Source organism: Pinus tabuliformis, chromosome J, assembly GCF_031772625.1.
Source record: "Pinus tabuliformis cultivar Carrire ecotype Pingquan chromosome J, CPIR1, whole genome shotgun sequence".
Lineage (NCBI taxonomy): Eukaryota > Viridiplantae > Streptophyta > Pinopsida > Pinales > Pinaceae > Pinus > Pinus tabuliformis.
This window is the reverse complement of record NC_142295.1, coordinates 518,089,545-518,109,806: the sequence shown is the minus strand read 5'-3', so window position 1 is coordinate 518,109,806 and position 20,262 is coordinate 518,089,545.

Sequence of the window (20,262 nt, the reverse complement as noted above, 5' to 3'; positions counted from 1 at the left end):
ATTTTTTCATACCAGGCTCACGGTGCTTGTTTGAGGCCATACGAGGACTTCACAAGTTTGTGTACTTTATGTTCATGTCCTTTCGCAGTAGATGCTTTAGGCTAGTACATAAAAACATTCTCTTTTAGATCTCCATTCAAGAAAGTATCTTTTACATCCATTTGATGGACTTTCCAACCGCTCTGAGCTGCTAGTGCAAAAAGAGTCTGGATGGTAGCCCATTTTGCTGTGGGGGAAAAGTCTCCTCATAATCGACCCCTTCCTTCTGTGCAAAACCTTTTGCCACAAGCCTAGCTTTGTGCTTGTCAAGTGAGCCATCAACTTTATATTTGTTCTTGTAGACCCACTTGCAGCCAATTGGTTTGATTCCTAATGGAGGATCAACCAGCTTCCAAGTGTCATTCTTTATGAGGGAATCATACTCCTTTTGCATTGCTTCTTTCCATTCATCATGAGAAGCAGCTTCTTTGAAGGAAGTTGGTTCAAAATTTGTAGACAAGTTCAATTCACAATCATAAGAAACATCCATATCAACAGGTGAATTAGAGTCACCTACATCACCTCCATTTTGTCAGTTTGAATTTCTAGTTCCTGTCTTTCCAACCTCATCAGGATGAACACTTTCAAGTGTCTTTGTCGGCCACTTTGGGGGACCTTTCTGAGATGGTCCAGGCTACTCCGTTGATTGAGTTGGGACTGAATCAAGACTAAGTCTCCCAATTCTATCAATTACATCACTTAAAGCATCATCCATTTTTGGAGTTTCATGCGGGGGAGAGTGTTCTTCAGAAGAAGATTCCACATGTTGATCTAGTATAGGAATCCCCCCTTCAAGATGTGGAATCTGATTATCAAATTCTTGAAATGATTTTGCTTTTGTGAATCTATCCAAGCAATCAAGTTGCCACTCAACAACATTGTCAGTTTTGGATGATTCAAGAAAAATTACATCTCTAGATACAACAAACTTCTTATTTACTTCATCATAGAGGTTGTATGCTTTGGAGGTGTTTGAGTACCCTAGGAAGATACACTTACGACTTCTAGCACCATGTTTGTTTCTATGTACCTTTGGTATCAAGGCATAACATGTGGAACCAAAGACCCTGAGATGCTTTACCGAAGGAACATGTCCATACCACATTTCATAAGGAGTCTTGTTTCTAATAGCATTAGATGGACATCTATTCTTTATATATGCAGCACATAGAACAACATCAGTCCAAAACATTATCTTTACATTCTTGAAGAAGAGCATGGATTGTACCATGTTTAAGATTGTCCTATTCATTCTTTCGGCTAAACCATTCTGTTGGGGATTATAAGGAACAGTTGTTTGATGTTTGATCCCATGTTGGCAAGGATAGTTTTCAAATTTATTTGATGTGTATTATTTTCCATTATCAGTGTGAATAGACCCAATATGAGATTGTGCATCATTTTCAATCCATTTATGGAAATTCTTGAATGTTTGAAAAGCATCATATTTGTTCTTCAATAAATAAACCCAACACATTCTGCTGTAGTCATCAATAAATGTCATGATATATTTATTTCCATCTGCAGAAGGAACATGCATTGGACCACATAAATTTGAATGAATGAGTTCAAGTTTTCTATGTGCTCTTGAATGTGAATCATGAAAAGACTGTTTGCTATGCTTTCCTAGAATGCAAGCATCACATTGCTTAAGTTTCCTAGGAATTGTAGGAAAACCAGCAACACCATTTTTCTTCAACAAGCGAAGGTTGTCATAGTTCAAATGTCCAAATCTAGCATGCCATAATAAACTTGATGGAAGTGTACCTTCTTCATGATGAGAATTGTATGAGAAATGTTGTGCATGAGCAGAGGTTCCTTGCAGCTTGAGAAGCCTTTCTTCTTCTATTCCCCTAATGACAAGTGAGTGGTCAGATGCTTTTCTTATCTCAATCCTACCATCAAACATATGAATGGAGTGACCTTGCTGGCGAATGTGACCCAAGGACAAAAAGTTTCTCTTCAGTTGTGGGAGGTATAGAACATGATGCAGAAGAAAGTCTGGAAGACCAAGCAATTTAAGCCTGATTGTGCCAAGCCTTGATGGCTTGATCTTTGATTGATCTGCAAAGTATACTACTCCATCAACATTGTCAGTGAAATCTTCAAAAAAATATTTTCTATGAGTCATGTGGCAGGTTGCTCCTAAATCAAGAAACCAGCGATTTTTCCAAGAAGCAAGTGAAGCATTAAATAAATCTTCATTTACTCCAATGTTACATTGTGCCACAACATAGAGAGCGGATTCAGGTGCTTTACCTTTGTCTGTATCATCAGGCTTACCTTTCTGTTGGTTTCTTTTCTGCTCAATTTTGTCCCATGGTAGCTTGCATGTAGAGGCATCATGTGATCCATTTCTTTTGCAGCGAATGCAGTGCAAATCTGCGTTTTCTCCTTGAGAATGTATGCCCCCCATGCCTATGAAATATCTTCCTCTTCGTCTTCGACCACTTCTTCCTCTTGTAGAATCTTGAGCAGGATGCTTTTCTTTATGAGCAAGGCACAGAGCCTCTTCAAAAGATTCAACGACTGTCTTCTTTCCAAAAGCTTTCTCTCTTTCAGCAAAATTTTTCACAAGAGAGTCAATGGTTATATCTTTGAGATTTCCATTTGCTTGCAATGACTCAAGATAATTGGAGTAAGTAGGATAAAGTGCCTTGAGAAAAGCGATAAGAGGAATATCCAATTCAACCTTAGTGGGTTTGATATCATGTGTTATAGACTTTACTTTAGATGTAAGAACAAGAGGATCATTATTTTGCAGTTCAAGAGTGAAGAGTTTAATGATGAGTTGAACAACTTCAAGTCCAGAATGTGAGTCATAGAGTTCTTTCATATTTTGTAAGGCTTCAAAGGCAATTGAATATAATGAAATATGGTGACTCACCTATTCATTTACAGATGCTGCAATTAATGCATAAGCTTTGATGTTCTTGTTTTCCCAAATGACGAGCTATTTGTCTGAGGTAGGTTGTACTAGTTCATTGTCTCTGTCTCTGACACACACTCCTTTCCACAACTCATTGAAAATGAGGGTGTGTTTTATCATTCGAGACCATACAGGATAGTTATCCTTGCCAGTGAGAACTATTCCTACCATGGATATGATTGAATGCACACTGTAGCAAAAGCTTCTGCTGCAAAAATTTTACTCTTAATGGAAAAAAAAAATATAGTTCTGATGTGACTGGACAGCAAACTCAAATATCAATTTGCATTCATTTGCACAATGTTAAAGTATAGAATATCATAGTATACTCAGTCCAAAAAATACCCTCGACAGCATAAAGCATTGCATCCACTAAAAGGCCGAAGAAAGTAATGCTGACATATTATATAATTCAATTCGATGATATTAATGATGGTAGCATTTGACCAAACCGTAAGAACAATATCCTACACTTATCCGATGGTGTAACTGAAGAAATAACAAAGAGGACGCTTTGTATTGAAGCTGGCACTTTTGTATTCGAATCGTCATAGCAGAGATGATGATTTCCCACGGGAGATAATGAACAACAGAGATAAAAAAATTGGAGGGGAATTAATAAACAAGCAGCCCGACACCAGTCAAGATGCATACAAAAGACAATGAACAACAATGGCATTCGAACGCAAGTCTCCACAGATGCCGAATGTTGTGCACTGCAGCAAACTTCGAGTTTGTGAAATCATTGGTTTGAAGCACTCAGGGAGTGCTTGTTTCGGTGTACGCTGACTGTGTGAAAACCGTAGCGAGAATAACCATGGAGAGGACGCTTTCTGAGCAAAAAACTGTGGATAGATAGCACTAAAATTACCATGTCAGGACAGTGCTAAAATTACCATGTCAGGACAACGCTTCTTTTATGAAACCATGTCAGGACAACAGTTCTTTTATGAAACATTTATGGACAGTCAGGACAGTATGGACAGTGCTGGATAGTGTGGATAGCATGGAGGGGGTAGCTACCATGTCAGGAGAAACTAATTATATGGAGGAGCAGCTCAGCTATATGGAGAGCAGACTAGGGAGTTACAAGGGACATAAGAGCTAAAAAAGGAGCAGGCTCTGATACCATGTTAGGCAAGGCAGTAACTCCATAAAGCAAAAATGATTCGACTATCTAATTCCATCAGGTAGGTCTTCATTATATACATGAGGGAGAGACTGTTCAGTTCATCTCCCGAACTGAACAATCTCTTCCTTCTCAGGAGCGTTGCATACCCATCTGTACTAGAAGTATGGATGGGTAAGCAAGGTTGCTGAGAAGGAAGTAGACTTTGATCTTGATCGTGCTAAATAAACCTTAATGGAAGCCAAGAAGAACTTCGCTGATGCCTTTACCTTAGGGAGTAAGGGGAAAATGCCAAAAACTAGTGCAACGCAAGAAGTAGATCCTTCAATACTTGCTACTTTTCTGAAGACTTGTATGAAGCTTATGCGTGATGAGAAAGTTGTAGAAGGGTTGCAAGATTTAATAGATAAGAGCACTAATAAGGAAAAGACTCCTATTGAAAAATGGATAGTAAGAAATATTGGTAAACATAAGCCACGAACGGTGCACGAGATGAGGCTAACTGCGTAGATAGGTGAATATGAAATGGACCAGGCAATCATAGATCTAGGGTCTGATGCGAATGTACTACCTAAGAAAGTGTGGGAAAGGATGGGGAGACTTGTGCTACACTAGTCTTCTATTCAGTGGCGCATGGAAAATTAGCAGAAGAATATTACAATGGGGTGCTTATATGGTGTAATGGTGGACATTGAGGGTGCGAGCACACTGACTAACTTTGAGGTCATTGAAATATTGGATGATACTAACCCTTACCCCATGCTACTAGCAATTGACTAGGCTATTGATATGAATGGGGCAATCAACTTGAAAAGGCGGAAGATGACATATGAGAAGAAGTTGCTTCGGGTTGTAGTGCCACTAGACCCTACAGAAGGACTGCATTGTACAAAACTTGTTCGCGACTATGTAGAAAGTGATGATGATCTGAACCAGATTTACAAGATAACAATGCGAGATGAGGATTGGGTGAATCCTACAGTCGATGGACCAATTCTATGGACAAGGATGGCTCCTACACCTCAGATTCAGATGAAGAGATTGAACACTGGTAGAATCAGTTGCATGAAGTATCTACACTCTGTTGCAATATGATGAACAAATCGTTAAGGTGTGTCTCAACTGAGGTAAGAAACCTTACGCATTATTATGGTTTGATTGATGTGGAACTATTTTTAGATGAATTTGAAAGGGAAGTACTAGAAGATCATCGATTCCAGGCACTAGAGCTAGCATAGCGCGCTATACTTGCTCGTTGGTGGGGTACGCATAAAGAGAAGTTTGTTGGATGGAAAGAATAGAGAAGAATGATGAATTCAAGGTTTGGGTATGCTAATACTAGAATGATTGAAAAATACAGTGGGAAGGATGATCCACGCGATCATTTCACACGATGGACTAAGGCCTGGGGAACATAACCATAACCAGAATGGGTGCACATTTTTGTCACACCTTAGATACCATCCCATTGAACTGGTATTTGGAGAAGGAGTTTCACCATGGAACCACTGAATGGAACATTTTAAGGGAAATTTTTATATTAACCTTCAACTTTTAAGACGGGTTTGTGAGCATTGATGAGGTGATACAAGAGATAAAAGCAGTTATATTCAGAACACCAAAGGAACCAATCGAATGGACTCACCCATATTGGACTACATGGTTGTGCCATGCACTAGAATGTTATAATGTGACTGTTGAAGAAGAAGAGGATGATCCGCGGAATATTACCATTCCAGAAACATAAGGACAACGCAAAGTCGAAGGAGCGAAGGTGGCAAACCTGGATATATTAGAGTCATTGAAAACTCAACAAATAAACATTGGATCTGAAGAAGAACCTAAGTTCGCAAAGATAGGAGACTATTGGGACGAAGATACGGTTGATAAGGTAGCTGAGCTGCTGTGCGAGTACCAGGATCTATTCCCAATGAAGTTTTCAAATTTGAAAGGAATCATCAGAGATTTAGGTGTTATGAAGATCACATTGAAGCCGAATGCGAAGCATGTTAAGAAGAGGCCTTATCGGCTGAATCCAAAATATAAAGAGAAGGTGCACAAGGAACTGGACAAGATGTTGGATGCCGATATTATTGAGCTAGTAGAGGAATCAGAGTGGGTAACCACAATGGTGGTCCATGAGAAGAAGCAGAAAGGTGAGATTCGTATATGCGTAGATCTAAGAAAGATAAATGATGCATTCATGCATGATCCATTCCCAACACCGTTTACTGATGAAGTGTTAGAGAATGTTGGCGGCGAGGAGGCATATTTGTTTACTGAACATTTTTCGGGATATCGTCAAATCACGATTGCACTGGAAGATCGAAGTAAAACAACCTTCCCGACTGAGTGAGGATGCTTCCAATATACTTTTATTCTACTTGGATTGAAATCTTTTCTCGGGTAGTGATTGCGGCATTCAAAGAGTTTATTGATAAGTTCTTGGAGGTGTATTTTATGATTGGACCGTGTTTGGATTCAAACACTACTACGGTAAGACTTTTAAAATTTTTTTTACCCAAATTCCATCCACTTTTAACAATCCAAGCAATTCCTCAATCTACATATAAGACTCCAATATTAAATCCTAGGATTTTTTAATATACTTGGGCACAAAGAAATGGGATAGTCTATCTAACACATGTTATAACTAATGCTAAAAATTTCACTCAATACATAATCGTTTCTCCATTTGTCAAGGATTTCTACAACGTACGGGAGGGTTTGGTTCAGCATGTTCATCTTGGAGAGGGTGACTATAGTGGTAGCTGCATGTATTGCGAATTTCTCGAGCAAAATGAAGTTTCCTCTGCTAAATGATGTGGCTGAGGAATTTCAATGGTTGTAATTGTTGTCAAGGGAATGTTGCTCCCAATTCTTCACAACTAGCAGGGAGAACAGTTCAATCACGGGAGAGGTATCTCCCTCAGTGCTGATGGTCCAATCCGTTATCTTGGGTATTTTTTCACTATCAAGGCCACATTAGGTGTCCACATTGGTGTGTTTACAAGTATCGGCTATTTGCTAGAGGCGTGCAGGAGGATGGTGGGATTGAGGGTTCGGAACAAGTTTGTTTTAGATGATGGGTCACGTCTAGGGTTCTTTCGTTCAGTAATTGTATTTAAGTACACTATGAGGCCCTAGGCTCCGTACGCATATAAGAAAATCATATTTATTTTCCATCTATTTTCAAAATGCTAGGGAGGGTTAGGGCTTAGTTCTCTATTAAATTTTTTAATACGTGAACTTGCTAAAAATGTAATGGTGTTCTTTCTTATTAGACAACGATGAAACGAGAATTTTTTAACTTTTGATATTCACGTATGTAATATAGGAAGAAAAGGAAAGCTATTGATGTATTTGATAGAGATGTTTCAAAGAGGGGAAAAATGAAAACCATTTATTCATTTGTTTGTTTAAATGAATTAATTTGAATTATGTGTTTAGCAAATGGTAAACGCAATTTGGTATTTTTTTTTTTCGTTTATTTGGTTATATAAATGCAATTTGGTATTTTTTTTCATTTTTTTGGTTATATAAATATGTCATTGCTTTTTCCTTTTTAAATATATAAATATTTTTGAAATATATATATATATATATGACGAAAGGGTTTCAAAGAAATTTTATTTTTATTTTTTAATTTAATTACAAAAACCTTTAATTTTAGTGATGATATAAAATACATCATATTTTTTGTATGTGTGTTTTATAACATTCTTCAAAATGTAATTTATTCTATGATATAGGTATCATAGTAATTTTAGAACATAATACAATATTACAATGTAATATTAAAGTAATGTGCTACAATATTAATTATAAAAGAAAAGAAACAATACTTATTACAAGATTGGAATGAATTTGTGAAGATAGTTAGAAGAAATAATTTGTATCCTCCTTACCTAGGTACAACTCGGGTAAGTGGCATGTTGAATTCATATAGAGTATCTGTTGTAATGGCTTTGAGCCTTGTTGTTATATAGTTGTGAAATATATCTTACCCTAAAAAATTTAAAATCAAGGAAAATTATGAGACAAAGGGAACCAATCATTTACTCCTACTCTATAATGTTAAATTTCTTCCTAAAATTAAAATAATTAATCATAATATGTAATATTAGATTAGATGTTAGATAAATGAATAGTTTCATACTTCTTCTTTCTTTGTTTACTATCATTGTATCCTAAGCATGTCAGATCAGTGTCTCAATCTTAACAATTAGACTAGAATAATAACTAATAATATGTCATGTCAATAGTTTCATTCTTCTTTTTTTCCTTTTTTCTCCTTTCCTTATAACTTGTTACCTTAAGCTTATGTCTTAGGACAACTAGTAACTCAAGGCTACTAATTAGACTCAAGCCCCAAAAATATGATTACTGGGTTAACAATATCATACCTTAAAAAATGAAAAAGGCCAAGATGCTGCTCCTGCTAGGGTTCCTGCATATACCCTAATGCCCTAATCCTCTGTGCACTTCGTATCCTTGAATCCGCTTTTCTGCTGACTCTTTATCCATGAATCCACCCTCCGGAGGGGTGGGCACAACCCCCGCTCCCCGCATTGGTTCCTCTTCTGACAACTCGGCCAGCGCAGACACTAATGTCAGTCCCTGCTCCAACCCATTGGCCGCCCATGATATCGATCCTGCCATCGACATTGCTGGCAACTCAGGCGCAGGCTCCGCGGCCGCTAAAGACAAAGACATAGACTAGAATGCCGCGACGTCATGGCTAAAGGTGTCCTCTACTACATGCATCCCCAAGACTTCAGAAAGAACCAAAATCGATCTCCCTAGTCACCGAATCAACGACCAAATCCAATTTATGAGGGATCATGCTCTCATTGGTAAGTTCTTAGGACTCTGGCCTACTCAAAAGGCCTAGCAAGGATGGATTGCTTCCAAATTGAAGCCTAAAGGACAAGTTACCTTGCAGCTTGGTCCCAAAGGGTTCTTCACTGTTATTTTCAATCGTCTGGACGATAGAACTCGTATATTTGAGGGAGGCCCGTACTTCTTCAACTCTGCAGGCTTGTACCTTCTTGAATGGATAGAGAGATTCAATCCAGAGAAAGAATATTTCAACTGGGCTCCAGTATGGATCCGTATGTACTCTCTTCCCCTGGAATACTGGGACGAGGAGACCTTAATGGACATAGGCAATGGCCTCGGGGTTTTTATCAATGTCACTAAGGAAACTAAACACCGTAGATACACCTCCTATGCCAGGATCTATGTACACATGCATCTAGCTAAAGCACACAAGGACTCGGTAAGTCTATTCCATGATGATTTTGAATGGGTTCAAACATTAGACTATGAACATGTTCCATTTCATTGCAGGAGATGCCATGAAAATGGCCACCTTTTCAAGGATTTCCCATTGAATCTTCAGCCAAAACCCCTGTCACTGAGACTAGCAAAGATGTTGAGGGATTAACAAAAGTCACCAGTCAAAGAAAGCATGCCAAGAAATCTCCAGTCACCCCAGATAATCTCAAGAAACTTGAAACTCAGAACAGATTTGAAATCCTGACCTCTCAGAATAACTTGGAGGATCACCATTCGATCCCTTCTTCTTCAGATCCACCTCCTACTTCTCCCCCCCCTCTTTCAAAATCTTTAGCTCCACTCTCAGCTTCCGATCTCACCATGATCCCCGCCTCTACTTCCTCTGATAACAAAGATAAAGATACAACCCTTCAAACTTCCAACATGGAGATAGATGCAGCTCTAGCTCTTAGTATCGATCAAAAGACAAACAATGAAGTACAGGATATACCGATACACATGGAAGAGGAACCAGAGAGTGTAGATTTGGGAGATCTGGACATTCCCAAACTAGAAACAACGTGTCGACAGCAGTGCTATACCCCCCCAGCAAATCGAATGTCTTGAAGTAGCTTTAGCCAGAGCACAGCATAAAAAATGTCTTGGTATTCAGGCAGGCAGTCCTTGGGATGGAAAAGAAATATTGAAAGAAACGAAGAAAGGCGGGCATAAAATGGATCTACAGAGGACCATTATTATTGGAGAAATGCTTGTGGAATCTGGTGAATTCCCCAAGTTGACCAAGTTTTTCAAATCTCTTCCCCACTGTTCCTCATGAAGCTCATCTCATGGAACATGAGATGGTTTAATAGCCCTACAAAACACAGAATGTTAAAAAACATGATCCAGCAAGATAAGCCTTCATTAGTCTATCTACAAGAAACAAAATGCAATAGCACTGCACTAGAAAAGATCCTAAATAAGGCCTGGTATGGATGTCGTTCAGTCTCAGTGGATGCTTCAGGGGCTTCAGGAGGGCTAGAAATCATGTGGAACCCTCAAGTTCTCTCCCTTCATGATTTTCACACCACACACTTCTTTATTCACACAACTTTCCACCTAATCAGGACCAATATCCATGGTCATCTCTCCAATGTGTATTTCCCACAAGATTTACAAAAAAAAGTGGACTTGCTGCACACTCTCACAGCTCTCAACTCTGTCAAGATCTTTCCCCTTTGGATTTGTGGCGGTGACTTCAACATCATCACAGCTTTGGGGGAAAAATCAGGAGGAAGATCGAGGTTGGAAGGAGACAGCATCGGCTTCAAAGACTTTATCCACAGATATCAGTTAATGGACCTACAGACTTCTAATGGTATGTATACATGGACCAATAAAATAAGGGGACGACAGCATATAGCCTCCAGGCTGGGTCGATTCGTCATGTCGGATAATGCCATTCACCTGGATGGGGACTTTCATGCCTTTATCATGCCTCAAGTGGGCTCTGATCACTGGCCCATAATGCTATAGTGGTCGCACCAAGGCTCCAGGTGTAATAGACCCTTTCGCTTCGAATCATTTTGGTTTTCATATCCTAACTTCAAAGAACTAGTTAATGATGCCTGGAAATCCTTCACCCCCCCTGAAGGAGCCAAGATGTTCGAGTTTCAACAAAATTTAAAACACCTCAAACAAGCTCTCAAATCATGCAACCGCACTCAGTTTGGTAACATTTTTGACCATCGGAAAGTGCTAGAGCAACAAATGAATACATTGCAACAGTGTATTATCTCTGAGGGAAGAACAGAATCCTATGAGCAATAGGAGAAGGCCCTCCTGACCAAGATTGAAGCAAGAAGGCAACAAGAAGAGACCATGTGGCGTCAAAAATCCAGGATCAGATGGCTTAAGGATGGGGAGAAAAATACCAAATTTTTTCACAGGTCTACTATTCAAAGGAGAATGCAAAATAACATCGCCTTCATTAATAAGCGGCTAGGGGAGCATCTGGAGGTGCATGAAGAAGTGGAACATGAATCCAAAGAGTACTTTTAGGACATTCTTTGGGAGCCACCGTTCAGCAGAAATTAGGCTATTCGATATGTCACGCAGCATATTCCAAAAATCGTCACAGTGGACCATAACAATATGCTTCTCTAGCCTATCCCTATGCAGGAAGTGGAGGACGCTATGGCCCAACTTAAGGATGGCAAAGCGCCTGGCCCCGATGGATTCGTAGCTAATTTCTTTCATGCTTTCTGGGAGCATATCAAAACAAAGGTCTGGGAGCTAGTGGAAGAATCGCCATCGATGCATTGGATCCTTCCTTCCCTTAACACGACGTTCATAGTGCTAGTTCCTAAAGTGGAGGAATCCAATACACGTGATAAATATAGGCTCATCGTACTCTGCAATGTAATCTAGAAACTTATATCTAAAGTCCTAGCGAATAGGCTCAAACCTCTTCTCCCCTCCTCATTTCGCCAGAGCAGACATGCTATGTAGAAGGGCGACAAATTCTAGAGGGTATCATTCTCTCACATGAAGTGATCCATTCACTCAAGATTCTAAAAAAGCCAGGTATGATTCTCAAGTTAGATCTTTCTAATACTTTCGATAAACTCAGCTGGACCTACATTAATCAAACATTGTTAGCATTTGGCTTCAGTGCTACTTGGACACGTTGGCTTATGAATCTTATCTACTCACCTTCTTTCTCCATACTTCTTAATAGTTCTCCTTCCTCACCCTTTCATCCTTCCCGGGGTATTCGTCAAGGTGACCCTCTGTCCCCGTTCCTTTTTGTTCTCATGGCCGAAGGACTTAGTCGCCTTCTTCATTCTGTTATCTCTTCACACTCCTTAAAGGGCATTTCTCTTCATGGTCAACCCCTCATCTCTCACCAACAGTTTGTCGATGACAATATGCTTTTCGGCCATCCGTTAGTTCAAGAGCCCTCTGCCTTCAAGTCCCTGCTCAATCTATTCTCAGAAGCTTCTGGCACCACCATCAATGCCTCCAAATCCCAGCTCTTCTTCTTCCATACTCCCATTCTCGCATAGAGAAATATAGCTAGGATTTTGGGCTTCCAAACAGCTGTGCTTCCTTCGAAATATCTTGGAGCTCCCCTATTTGACTCTGCCATCAAACATGCTTCCTAGAGACCCCTTCTTGACAATTTAGAAACTAGGCTCTCTTCTTGGACCTACTGCTCGCTCAACATTGCTAGCAGGCTTATCCTAATCAAATCCGTTCTCCAAGCCATGCGTTTGTACTTATTTTCTATATTGGCAGCCCCTAAATGAGTCCTTTAAAAAATTCACAATCTTCAAAGTAACTTTCTTTGGGGTTCCTCAGGCCTCAAAATAAAATGGGCTTTGGTCAAATGGACGGAGGTTTGTCTTCCGAAGTCAGCTAGTGGGCTTGTTCTAAGGGATCCGCTACACAACAATAACAATATGGGCACTCGCATCTGGTGGAACTAGATCTCCAAACCACACACTCCTTGGGCTCGTCTCTGGCAGGCCAAATATGCTCCAGGAAGTTCACAGGAGGATATCATCTGCATCAACGTGACCACACCCCGTTCATTGATTTGGAATGTGGCCAAGCAACATAGGGCCTTTATTCAATCACACAGCTTCTAAGAAATCCATTCACGTTCCACATCAAGATTTTGGTAGGACTCTTGGCAACAACTTCCCAAACGTGCCTCTCTCTTCCACAAACCTAAGTGGCAAGCTACTATGCAGCACAATGATCAAATCCATGTCCATCAATTTCAGCAGCAGCAATCCCCTCAAGGTTTTCAACTTTGGAGAACAGCTGGTACCTGGCAGGCTAACTGGCAGGAGGAAACTTATGAAGAGATCGATCAAGAGCTCAACCTTAGGAAAATCAAACTCTCTGATCAGAAGGACAAAGTGCGATGGGGATATACACCCAAAGGTATGTTCACTACCAAGGAAGCATACCAACTTCTCTATCATCCCACGCAGATAATAAAGGATTAGCTATGGGATTAGGTTTGGAAACCAAGCATTTGGCCTAAGGTCTCTACTTTTCTTTAGCTTCTTAGTAAACAGCGGATCCTCACTTGGGACAATCTACAAAAGCGAGGATTTATTGTGCCTTCCAGATGTCCCAATTGCAATCTTCACACAGAGACCATCTTGCATCTCTTGGACAACTGCCCACTTGCAGCTCAACTTTGGGAGAGAACAGCACAATGCAATAGAAGAATGGGCAGACGCATGGGAGATATTTTAAACACTATCAGGAACTGGCCGCGGCATCCTTTCCAAAGTCTTCTACTCAATTCCGTCTGGAACCTCTTACGGGGCTTTGTCTATTGGATCATCTGGAAGGAGAGAAATAACAGGATCTTTAAAAATCTCAGTACGCCCCTTGACACCCTGTGGCTACTTCTCAAACAAAACCTTCAAGAAACTCTAGCTCTAAGACACTCGCAAGACTCAGATTTACCATCTTCAACCCAGGAATGCCTCGTTCTGAAAAATTGGAATGTGGATCTCACTTTTTTAGCTCAAGTCAAGCCCAACCCCTCCATCCATACTGATTCTCCCCAATTCTGGTCTCCTCCTACTACCCACTCTTACAAACTGAACTTCGACGGAGCTGCTAAGGGCAATCTTGGGTTGGCTGGTTACGGTGGTATTTTCAGAGATGATGTAGGCTCTTCTCTGCACATATATTATGGTTCTCTTGGAAGAGTCTCCAACAATGCTACCGAACTTGAAGGCTTATGGAAGGGCATTTGCATAGCAGAAATAGAAATTTTTTTCCCTCTAGAGGTAGAAGGGGATTCTCAAATCATAATAGAGGCAGCTATTCAAATTCACTCATGCACCTCAACAACAAAGATCGCTTCGAGCTGGAGTCTCCTAAGCAAATTGGAACAAATTGAAGAATGGCTCAGGGCACCCCGCAGCATTACCTTCAAGCACATTTGGCAAACAACTAACAAGGTAGCAGACAGATTGGCTAATCAAGGCATCGATCAGTAGCTCCCATTCTTCTCTAGTCCACTGAGCAGTTCTAATGATGCACAACTGAAACAAGACTACACTCTTCTGGTGCAACAAGATCTATCTCTCCCGGATTCGGGTGTATAACATGGCACTTGATACGTGGGCAGCTTGGTGTGTTGGCGCGTGGCTTATTACCACCGCCATCTGCCCTCGCGTGATGTCTGACATTAATTCCTCTACCAACTTCTTCAATGCTGCGTTAATGCAGCTTGTCCCTCCTTACCAGCCTGCGAGATCATCTATCATGGCGCCCCTCCAAGATTTCATTCATGCTCCTCCACTATGCTTGTGTTGTTCCCTTGTTGTTGCAGAGCCTCGCTCTTAGCCTAGCCCAGGGAAATGTTGTGCTCTGGATTCGCCGAGAGTTCATGTTTCTCACAACCCTTTCTGCAATTTTAGTTATATCTCGTCCTTTGTCTCTCCCAGTGCTCCTCAGTGTACTGAAGCTAAGCCCCTTTCTGTCCCCCCCCCCCCCGCCTTCACAGTACTGCTACCTGTTCAACGCTTCTTGTTCTTTGCATCATGACTAAATTGAGCCATAGAATGGGCTACAGGAGGGGAAATTCGCGGGGGTGAGTTATCCGCTAGCCCTCCTCCTCTACTTCAGACTCATCGTCTTATTCCTTGGATGTCTGCTCTGACCGCCATCCCATTACCAGGAGTGGTCATGGAGGGGGTCAAGGGCAGCTTAATTCAGCAACGCGCTCTATAATCCTCATTCTCACACTGCTCATTTTCAATTCCTCTGCACATTCAGTAATTTCTCCTTCTTAGCTTCAGTCACCATTGATCTTTGAGAGGATACTTCTGGTCTGGTTGCTGTGACACCAGGGGTGACATTGGAGGTGAGGGCTGAAGATACGCATGGCACTTCTCATATTGACAAAAAAAGGAGTAAGGATCTTGGTGGCATTGCAACCTAGGATAGGAACATTCAAGTTGGTCTGAGCGTCACTACTGGTGGCGATTCTTCAAGCAAAGAAGGCCATCCCTTGGAGGATGAAGATCCCTACAAATATGGGTGTCCCATCGTTGAAGAGCCACCTTCCACCTCTCATGAAGTTTAATCAGGTCGACATTCAATGGTTTTTGATTCTCTGTTGCTCGAAGGTGCTCAATTCCCTCCTATTTTATAGTCAGTATTTGCTCTACAATTCTCAGGCTCAGACCTTTTTTCTAAAGTTAAATTGTCGGTTTCCCCTGAGTGGGCGGCATTCTTCTGACTGTGTCTTTGGGTCACGGTTTAATGGGTCAGATTTCAGTTTTGATTTGGGCAATGCTTCCCTGCTTATTGGTATGGGCCTAGTCAACCTGTTTTGGTCTTTGAATTACCTTTGGTCAGTCTTCAGTTTCGATATTAGTCATGGTCCTAGAAGCCCTTCTGGTCAATATTCAGCAGGTCTTTTTGGTCAGTGTTCAGCTATGTAATGTGAGCATGCCGCATCTTTGGGCTAGACTTCTCGAGGCCATTGCCTCTCTGTAAAAATATTTTTTGTATCAATATAGGAGTAGACAAATTAAAAAAAAAAAAAAAAAAATCACACCTTAAAAAATTAAAAATCAAATGAATAATTTTATCATAAAAGAAAATGATATGAAAAAATATAGAAAGAAAAACTATGTAAAAATTATGAGACAAATTGAACCAATCATTTACTCTTACTCTACATTGTTAAATTATTTCCTACGATTAAAATAAATATTCATAATATGTAATGTTAGATAAATCAACGGTTTCATACTTTTTCCTCCTCTTCTTCTTTCTTTGTTTTATTTCATTATATCCTAAATGTGTCACATTAGCTTACTAATTGGACTTAAATAGTTAATCATAATATATAATGTTAAGTTAGATGTTACATAAATCAATGGTTTCATACTTCTTTTTTGCATAACTTAAGACCTTAAGCCTATGCCTTAGACATACTATTGTCTCAAGCGTACTAATTTTTGTGCCCAAAAAAATTATCATTGGGTTATAAGGATCCATTAGTCTCCCTACAAGAACTCAGAAAAGAAAACTTAGGTTCTAATACCATGTTTTAATAACCTATGTAGGATGTTATCATTACAAAATAATAATTTTTTTTTCTTTAATATCATACATATCATACAGGACAAAACTAATAGTAGTAAGTTCAATGCATATAAACATGAAACTACACTATATTAGAGTCTAGCAAAGTCTAAAAAGGAACATGCAATCAAATAATGCATCCAATAAATCAATAGTTCATAAATTAAACACTTAAGCATAAAATACAGATAATGTGTTCCTTGCAAATGTCCAAAACAAAGCCAAATATGCTCCATCTCTCACATCTGTCACTAGAAATATCCAACATAATGTAATAAACTAGTCTTAAATATTTAATAGGGTAAAACAAATGAAGGGTAAATTTTCCACTTAACCAAGCAACCACCTTCACAAGTGTTTCCCTTTGAGAAGGGCTCAATATAAATGAGGATAAGAACAAGAAAATCCTATTGTTATGAAGAATTTCAGTTAAATAGTTAGGACTAAATTAACAAGATTTCAATCAATTCAACCTAGGTCTAGTGGAGAGGTTCCTAGACTTACAAAACCTCCATACCATATGGGACTATAGCACCCAAAGGTCTTATTACCACCTACAACTAGTGATTACAACCATAATAGTAGTGGCATCCCACATAATTAAAGCCCATAGCACCACCTTCAACTAGTGATCACAATAATAACTTGAAAGGTTTCATTGGAATTTATACCCAGAATTATTACAGGGTACTAGGCATACTGAGCTTTAACACCCCCTTACCATACAAGCACACTCCTAATATCTTAATCCATAAAGATAAGGTGGGTATAGATATTTTTTTCACCAACTAAGCCAATAACATGGCATAACTTTCATTTAGAGTACAAAATTGCTAAAACCCATTCCTCATGAACCATTGTTGGTTCATGTAGGAATTTACAGGGTAAGTTCCTCAGACAGAACACCAAAGGACACCGCTCACAACTAGATCGCAGATCAATACACCAGTATTTTTGACGTGGTTAAAACCCTCAAAGAGGGAAACAATCCACGGCCTGAGCCAACGTGGCCACTTCAGGCAATTTATTAATAAAAGAATGAAAATTTACATATGTTTCTCTCATGCACAAATTACCCTACAAATGACCCTCCATGCGCTTTAAATAGAAATCATGGACTAATCGGGTGTCAAGCCATGGATCAAGTGTCGGTAACACCGAGGAGAGAATGAACCGTCGGATCACTACATATCGTGACCGTCGGATTGTAAGTTACAAAATGTACAACGGTAAAGAAGCACACTTTACCTAACTCTATACTAGACCAAGTTGTACTTAACTATTTCCTATGTGTCGGAATATCCTAACATCCCCCCTTAAGAACAAATTGGGATAGGATTGAAGGATTTACAAATATGACACAATAGGAGAGGGAAGGAGGCACTAGAGCCTATCCCCCCTTAGTGACAACTTCCTGAACTCCAACCATAAATCGAAGTTTAGTGAACTTCGCCTCTGTGAGAGCCTTTGTGAAGATGTCTGCAACTTGATCATCTGTTGAACAATATTGCACTTCAAGAACATGGTCGTGAATGAGCTTTCTGATGAAGTGAATGTGTATTTCAATGTGTTTGCTACGCTGATGTTGGACTGGATCTTTGCATAGCTGAATGGCACTTTGATTATCACACCAAAGTGTAGTCCGATGATGTTGCTCAAAGCCAAACTCTTGCAGGATCTGACGAAGCCACAAGGCTTCCTTACTAGCTTCTACGGCACCACGATACTCTGCTTCTGCTGATGAAAGAGAAATGGCACCTTGTGTCTTGCAAGCCCATGTAATAGGTTCTGAACCAAGAGTGAACAAATAACCGACAGTAGACTTCTGATCATCAGGGTCACCAGCCCAATCGGAATCAGTGAAACCAACCAATAGAGGAGATGCTTCGGCACTGTAATGAATCCCAAACTGAACTGTACCTCGAACATAACGAAGTATTCTTTTAGCTGCTTTCCAATGACTTTCACGGGGGTTTTGCATGAACCGAGCAACAAGGCCAATAGCAAAGGAAAGGTCAGGACGAGTATGGGTTAGATACAAAAGTTTTCCTACAAGTTGATGGTATAAGGTAGCATCAACTTTAGGAGAAGTACAAGTGACTGAAAGTTTGACTCCAGACTGAAAGGGAGAAGGGGTTGCCTTACAGTCTTCCATGTGAAAATGGCGTAGAATATCACAGGCATACTTGGACTGGGAGAGAGAAATACCCTCCTTGGATTGCAAGACTTGAAGACCGAGAAAATAGTGTAAGTGTCCTAAGTCTATCATTTCAAATTTCCTTTTAAGGCTAGACTTCACATGGTTTATAAGGTTGGGATCACTACCAGTAAGGATAAGATTATCAACATAAAGAACAAGGATCATAAGAGAGTTGCCCACTTTCTTGGTGTAGACAGTATTGTCAGAATGACACCTAGAAAAGCCATATTCTAAAAGAAAGTTATCCATTTTGGCATACCAAGCCCGAGGAGCTTGCTTGAGACCATAAAGGGATTTCTTAAGTCGACATACAAGGCTAGAGTCTGTTTGTATGAAGCCAATGGGTTGTTCCATATAGATTTCTTCATGCAAGTCTCCATGCAAGAAGGTAGATTTAACATCCATCTGATGGATTTCCCATTTGAAAGAGGCAGCAAGGGAAAGAACAAGGTGGATAGAGTTCATTTTGGCAACAGGGGAGAAGGTTTCAGTGTAGTCAATGCCTTCAACCTGTGAAAAACCTTTAGCAACAAGACGAGCTTTATGTTTATCAACTTTCCCATCTGGTCCATACTTGGTTCTGTAAACCCATCTGCATCTAACAAGTTTTCATCCCTTTGGTAGAGGAACAAGATCCCATGTATCATTTGCCAATAATGAATGATATTCTTCATTCATAGCTGCTTCCTAATCTGGATGGCCTGAAGCTTCTGCAAAGGTGTCAGGATCATAATTTACTGGAGATTGAGCCAGTAAAGAAGAGGCTCTCTCGAACTGAGAACGTGTGCGTCGTTGATCTGTAGGATCACCGGCAAGATCACCTGCTACATCTCGAGTAGCACGAACCCATTTTGGAAGCTCAGGACCTGAAGGAGGATCCTTAGATGGTGGGGGAGGATTGTTATCCTCACTTTCATCATCTGAAGAAGAAATGTTTTCAAAGGTAGAAGAGATAGGGAGAGGTGGCACATCCGCCGGACTAGGCTCGCAGGCCGATATATTTTCATCAATTTTTACATCTCTTCTAATGATAACATTTTTGGACTTAAATGGAATAAGTCTATAGCTTTTGACATCTTCATAATATCCAACAAAAGTACATTTTTCACTCTTAGGTTCTAAAGCTTTATGCTTTTCATCTGGAATATGGGCCCATGCTTCACTTCCAAAAACACGAAAGTGACTTACATCTGGTTTGATTGAGCTCCATGCTTCTTTTGGAGTGATATTATTTAAAGCCTTAGTAGGAGTGTGATTTATTATGTAATTTGCACAGTTAATTGCTTCTGCCCAAAAACTAAGACCAAGTCCTTTAGATTGTAGCATACAATTAACCATTTCCTTTAAGGTGCGATTCTTCCTTTCAGCTACACCATTTTGTTGTGGAGTATATGGAACAGTATGTTGCATTTGAATTCCATTCTCAGTGCAATAGTTGATGAATGTGTTTTTAACATATTCTCCGCCATTATCAGATCTTAACTTAAGAATTTGATGTCCAGATTGTTTTTCAAAAAAGGCCTTGAAGGCCAAAAAAGTGTTAAATAATTC